The sequence below is a fragment of the Rana temporaria genome, chromosome 2 (genome assembly GCF_905171775.1).
Source record: "Rana temporaria chromosome 2, aRanTem1.1, whole genome shotgun sequence".
NCBI classification, from domain to species: domain Eukaryota; kingdom Metazoa; phylum Chordata; class Amphibia; order Anura; family Ranidae; genus Rana; species Rana temporaria.
Genome location: NC_053490.1, coordinates 244,077,713 through 244,085,186, shown reverse-complemented (window position 1 = coordinate 244,085,186; position 7,474 = coordinate 244,077,713).

Sequence of the window (7,474 nt, the reverse complement as noted above, 5' to 3'; positions counted from 1 at the left end):
TTTCTCCCCTTGCCCCTTTTGTTACCCTCCCCCACAATAAACCCTCTCTCTTCCCCTTTCCCCCCCTTTTTTTCCCCCCCTCCCCCCGTTTCCCAACTCTCTCTTTCCTTCACCTTATCCTGGCTCATCCTTGCACAACCGTCCTTAAATATATTAACCATTAGGATTAACCTATCAACCTCTTCCACCAGAGCCCGTCCTTATTATCCCCCACGTGCGCCCTAGGGGGTTCTTTTGCCCGAGCGTGTCTATGATCACTTTGGCAAACCAAGGTGAGTAGTCCTGTGACTCTCCTACAAAGCACAGTATTGACCCTATGTATTTTTCTTTCTTATCAAATTATTGTATATAATTGCTTGTTGCTTTATTATATTTTATTTGTATACCTGTAGACATTCTCCTGAAGAAGCAGTTTTATACTGCGAAACCGGTCGAGACCACGACTCCACCGATTAGACCAACGGTCTTGTGATCGATCTGATTAGTGGGGTTTGTCCCAAATGTTCTGTATTTTTTGTATCATTATAATTTGTTAAATACATATTTATACTACTTTTTATATTGTTGCATATCAGTGCCTCGAAAATCCCAAACAAACTTCCCCTCCCCCTTTGATCTACAGTCAATCAACTAGGCCGCAAGCAGCCCTTGTTTGAGTCATTGATTAGGTCATACCATGTACTGTGACATACTGAAGCAGAGCATGTCCCCCTCCCCCTTTGGAAACTGGGCTGCAGGGCAGTATTTCAACATAACAACCCCAAAACACACCTCAAAGACGACCACTGCCTTGCTAAAGAAGATGAAGGTAAAGGTGATGGACTGGCCAAGCATGTCTTCAGACCTAAACCCTATTGAGCAACTGTGGGGCATCCTCAAACAGAAGATGGAGGAGCGCAAGGTCTCTAACATTTACCAGCTCTGTGATGTCATCATGGAGGAGTGGAAGAGGACTCCAGTGGAAACCTGTGAATCTCTGGTGCACTCCATGCCCAAGAGGGTTAAGGCAGTGCTGGAAAATAACGGTGGCCCAAGAATTCAGTCAGGGTTTTGGACCATACAAACCAATAACACTAGTGGAATAACTGAAAGGGTGCAAACATAATTGCAGTCTGTATTTTGCATTATTTGATCCTGTATGTTAACCTCACAAAAACTGACATCAATGTATTCCTATATAAAAAAAAAAATGATGATCATCTATTTTCATCCGCTTCCGTCAACGTCAGTTATTTTGAATGGATGAAAGCCTTATTTTTCATCCGTTAAAAAAAACGTAGTGGACGGAAAACGCATGTAAAAACGGACAAACGGTCTGTTTTTGCATAAACAAAGGACTCTGGGACTAAAAAATGGATGAAAAAAACGGATGAAAAACTGATGTAAACTTCATCCGTTTTATTTTTTCTTTGAAAAAAGTAACTGAACTGATCAAACGAACGGTCCGCATGGGTGAAAGGGGCCTTAAGGGCTAATGTTATAGTTAAAGTTCATAAAGCCATTTAAGTTTGCTCTGGGCACTGAATATCTGATTTCCAAATACCTGGCACCAGGTTGCAGGCTGCTAAAAATAATGTACCACATTTGGATACAATCAAGAACTGTTGCCAGTGACTATCCTAATAAAAAAAAAAATTCTGCTCATCATAAATTATATTTAGATCTGTGTATCAATGATGACAATATTACACAGGAAATTATATTAACCACCTCCCACCCACCATATAGTAAAATAGCGGCAGGCAAGATCCCCTTTCATTCTGGGATGACACCGCCCCAGTGGCACCGCTCTCATCAATGCCACCTCATCAGCGCACATCAGTGGAGAAAAATTACTTATTTTAAAAATGTACTTCTTTTTAAATGCTCAATTTATTTTATTTTTTTGCAAAAAATAGAAAAACCCAGCGGTGATTAAATACCACCAAAAGAAAGCTCTATTTGTGTGAAAAATATATGATAATTTCATTTGGGTACAGTGTTGCACTGAAAGCTGAAAATTGGCCCGGGCAGGAAGGGGGTGAAAGTGTCCTGTATTGAAACGGTTAAAGACCATCTTTTTTGCCCCACCCCTGTTTAAAAAATTGACTTTCTGGTCGAACGATGCAGAACGTCACTCAACCCTGAAAATTGGATACATACTGTGAGTGCAGTCCATCCTGGGCCACAAAGAAGAAGAGGACCCTTCAGCATTACATTATTGGCCTGAAGATTTCTGAAAAGGAAATTATAAAACAAATAGCATACCATACAACTTGGGAAACCTTCTGGGGAGAGAGGGAAAAGTGGGGCTCTAGTTTAGTATTAATTATCTTGTTTAAATGACATAATTGCCAGTAAAATAAAGATGCTTTAACAATGGAACACATCGCAATACATCATTTATGTTGATGGTATATGGAGTATATTCAATATACAGTGGTGCCTCAGATTGCGAGTAACGCAGTTAACCACTTTACCACTGGGCACTTCCCTTCCTAACCATACCAATTTTCCGCTTTCTGTGCTCTTACATTTTGAATGACAATTACTCAGTCATACAACACTGTACCCATATGAAATTTGTGTCCTTTTTTTACACAAATAGAGCTTTCTTTTGGTGGTATCTAATCACCGTTGGGTTTTTTATTTTTTGCGCTATAAAAAAAGACTGAAAATTATTTAAAAAAATGAAATTTTCTTTGTTTCTGTTATAAAATTTAGCAAATTAGTCATTTTTCTTCATACATTTTGGCCAAAATGTATACCGCTACATATTTTTGGTAAAAAGAAGTACAAATTGGTGGATATTATTTGGTCTTTGTAAAAGTTATAGAGTCCAAAAGCTATGGTGCCAATATCTGAAAACTGATCACACCTGAAGTACTGATGACCTCTCATTTCTTGAGACCTTGAGACCCTGATGCCGCATACACACAATCATTTTTCGGCATGTAGAAAAAACTAAGTTTTTCCAACTTCATCATTAAAACGACGTTGCCCACACACCATCGTTTTAAAAAAATGCTCTAGCAAAGCACGGTGACGTACAACACGTACAACGGCACTCTAAAGGGGAAGTTCCATGCGGATGACGCCACCCTTGGGGCTGCTTTAGCTGATTCCTTGTTAGTAAAAGACGATTTGCGCTTTTCTGTCTGTTACAGCGTGATGAATGTGCTTACTCCATTACGAACGCTAGTTTTACCAGAACGAGCACTCCCGTCTCATAACTTGCTTCTGAGCATGCGCTGGTTTTAATCGTCGTTTTAGCCCACACATGATCATTGTTTACAACCCGAAAAACAACATAGTTTAAAACGTCGTTAAAAAATGCAGCATGTTCGAATTTTTTTTGGTCGTTTTTCAGAAGCCGAAAAATTATGTGACGCCCACACACACCATCATTATAAATTACATTTTTTAAAACAACGTTTTTTTAATGCCGAAAAATGATTGTGTGTACGCGGCATAACATGCCAGAAAAGTACAAATACCCTCCAAATGACCCATTTTTGGAAATAAGACATTCCAATGTATTTAGAAAGAGGCATGGTGAGTTTTGTCAGTTGTCATTTTTTCCCACTATTCTTTGCAAAAATCAAGATTTTGTTTTCTTTTCACAACATTGTCATATTAGCAGGGGGACAGGGGCGCTTTAAAAAAAAAAAAAAATTATTGTTCATTTTACTTTCTTTTAGTTTAACACTTTTTTCCCCCCAAATTTTTTTTTAACACTTTTATTCCTATTACAAGGAATGTAAACATCTCTTGTAATAGGAATATGGCATGACAGGTCCTCTTAAAAGTGAGAAATGGGGTCAATAAGACCTCTAGGCTGGGAAGCCTGAAATAAAAAATTAAAATTATCCTGGCTTCGATTGTAGCGGTGAGTTGGTAGAAGCACCAGAGGGCGGCGGGAGGGGGGGAGGACATCCCCTCTCGCCTCCCATAAGAACGATCAAGCGGCGGAACAGCAGCTATGATCGTTCTTATGGTGTAGGGAATCGCCAGCTGAAAAAGCCGATATCTGAATGATGCCTGTAGCTGCAGGCATCATTCAGATATCCCTGCACAAAATCAAGGACGGTCGGTGGGCGGGAAATTGTTAAAAGTTTTTTTTTTTTTTTAACACAAAGTTGTCCATTTATACAATATTATATTTATACAATGACTGTATGAAAGCGTATGGGGACTGCATGGAGTGTGCTGTGTGTAGGAAAGTGTGTGGAGTGTTCTGTGAGTAGAGGAGAGTGTATGGGGATTGCATGTAGTGTGCTGTGTGTAAATAGGAGTGTGCTGTATAGGAAAGTGTATGGGGACTGCATGGAGTGTGCTGTGTGTATGGACACTGCATGGAGTGTGCTGTGTGTATAGGAGAGTATGGTGATTGTATGTAGTGTGCTGTGTATATATATGAGAGTGTGTTGTATGGGGACTGCATATATTGTGCTGGGTGTGTGTAGGAGAGTGTATGGGGACTGCATAGAGTGTGCTGTGTGTAGGAAAGTATGGGGACTGCATGGAGTGTGCTGTGTATATAGGAGTGTGTTGTATGGGGACTGCATGGAGTGTGCTGTGTGTATAGGAGAGTGTATGGGGACTGCATGGAGTGTGCAGGAAAGTGTATGGGGACTGCATGGAGTGTGCTGTGTGTATGGGGACTGCATGGAGTGTGCTGTGTGTATAGGTGAGTGTATGGGGGATTGCATGGAGTGTGCTATGTGTATATAGGAGAGTGTATGGGGACTGCATGTAGTGTGCTGTGTGTATATATAGGAAAGTATATGGGGACTGCATGGAGTGTGCTGTGTATACAGAGCTGCCTGTAACTACACTACATACAAAAAAATGCCAATGACAATTATAGCAAGATAAATAGCGAACAACATTGTCAGTAATATATTCATCAGCTTTAAAGTAACAACAACCCCGATAACTATATAAAAACAAAAGCTTTATTTATTTTATAACAAAAAAATATATACTGCAGCATTTCCTGTACATTTCTCAAACCCTTGGTTTTCATGCTGCATTTACTTTACCTAAGTCTAGAAGACAGCACTTAAACCTTTGTTTTACACTTGCCTATATTATAGCAGCACATTTTTTTTATTGCACCTAGTAAACAGTAAAAGGATCCTACAAATGAATAAAGAGCAAATTATATTCAATGTTGAAAAGCACAATAGTAAAATGGATATGTATACATATTATTATTATTAATAGTTAATATACCACATTTGTATTTCTACCAGGAACTTGCATTGTTGTATAATCCAACATTCATCCCTGAGCAGTCCTAATGATCTGACTTTTCTGCAATACAAGGCACACATACTCTCTTTAGAAACATTTGATTCGCCTAAAAATGACATACAACTGAATCACTAATAAGAGATCAAATTTAAAAAGATTGCACCTAAAAGAGATAAACATATTAATGTATAAAGTTTCATTACACATGCTTTACAAGCTGTGTAACTGCAGGTTAGCTACAACAAGCGATTATCTTGTAAACACAAAACAGTTTGTGACCCAATACCTCTTACAGCGCACACTATAGAGAATAGAAAGTCATCAAGGGTTTTAATGTATATATTGAAAATTGTGTGTTACTAATTCATGCTAAATTTCAATACTCTAGAACGGGGATATGCAATTAGCGGACCTCCAGCTGTTGCAGAACTACAAATCCCATGAGGCATAGCAAGGCTCTGACAGCCACGAGCATGACACCCAGAGGCAGAGGCATGATGGGATTTGTAGTTTTGCAACATCTGGAGGTCCGCTAATTGCATATCCCTGCTCTAGAACCATTTGATTTACATTATAAAGAATAAAACATACCAGTTACCCATTAGGGCAGGGGTTCTCAACCTTGTCGTCAAGTACCCCCAACAGGCCATGTTTTGGGAATTTCTCTTGGATAAAATAGCTATCCAAAATACCAAGCCATTGACTCCGATTTAAAGCACCTGCAAACGTGGCCTGATGGGGGGTACTTAAAGCGGGGGTTCACCCTATTAAAAAAAAAATTTTTTTTTATTTATTATACCATTACATTCGGCATCGTAGCGCGAGCTACAGTATGCCGGTCTTACATTTTTTATCCCCGTACTCACTGTGCTATGGATCATTGAAGATTCCGGGGAATGGGCGTTCCTATGGTGAGAGAAGGTGATTGACGGCCGGCCCTGGCACGTCACGCTTCTCCGGAAATAGCCGAAATAGGCTTGGCTCTTCACGGCGCCTGCGCATAGCCTGTGCGCAGGCGCCGTGAAGAGCCGAGACCTACTCCGGCTGTCTTCGGGGAGCGTGACGTGCCAGAGCCGGCCGTCAATCATCCTCCCTCTCCATAGGCACGCCCATTCCCCGCGGGAGTCGGATTCTTCAATGATCGATAGCACAGTGAGTACGGGGATTAAAAATTTAAGACCGGCATACCGTAGCTCGCGCTACGATGCCGAATGTAATGGTATAATGATGTGAAGGAGGGTGAACCACCGCTTTAAGGACTGTGTTAGTGGGTCTTGCGCTGGGCAATACTATTAGTGGTCCTTTTTTTTTAAGCAACTTTTAATTTACGCAGCATCTAACATAACAGCTGCGCGTAATAATAAAGGAAAGAAGTATGAATGTCTGCCTCTTTATACATGTCAAACACATTAAAGCAGAATTATAGGCAGATATAAAAAGAAAATCTATTTGTTCTTGTTATTTAGACATTAAAAACAAACTATTAAATAAATCAGTACATTTTATGCTATATTAGCTTCTTGAAATGCCCTGCACAACATGAGGAGAACCAGTAGTGTGTGCCAACTGGCTTCTATTGCAATACACTGTGAGCTTGCTGATGGAAGGGGCAAGCAGATGTTCTCATCCGTGTTATTCTTGCTAGGCTGGGTGTGAGTCCATGATCAAGCAATACTTACTTGTCCATAATGGGGAAAAGAGAGGTCAGTGACCTTGGCTATGTTGTCTGGCAGACATGCCTGGATCACAAGAGTGGCTGAAAAAAATTGCAAATCATCTCACTTTATTATATACTTTATAATTGTATATAGCTGCGACAATTCACATATGTGTTTAAAGTGGGGGTCCACCCATCCCTGCAAAAATGAAAAGCCAGCAGCTACACATACTGCAGCTGCTGACTTTTAATAATAGGACACTTACCATTCCCAGAGTCCAGTCAGGTCGGCACCGCAGCTGTTGTTTCCATCAGCTGTCGGGTGGTGCCGCTGCCATTGTCAATAAGGGAACCCAGTAGTGAAGCATTACAGCTTCACGCTGGGTCCCTACTGTGCATGCACGAGGCACCGCTGCACTTTCCTACTGGCCCAGTGGGGGAAGGAGGAGGGAGCCGAATCGCTGACAAAATTTGCCGCAGCCTGGTCTCCCGGAAGTGGGGAAGGGAATACGCTCCCCCCCCCCCCCCAAAAAAAGTGCCATGTGTGGCACCGGAGGTGGGGAGGAGACAAATGAGCGG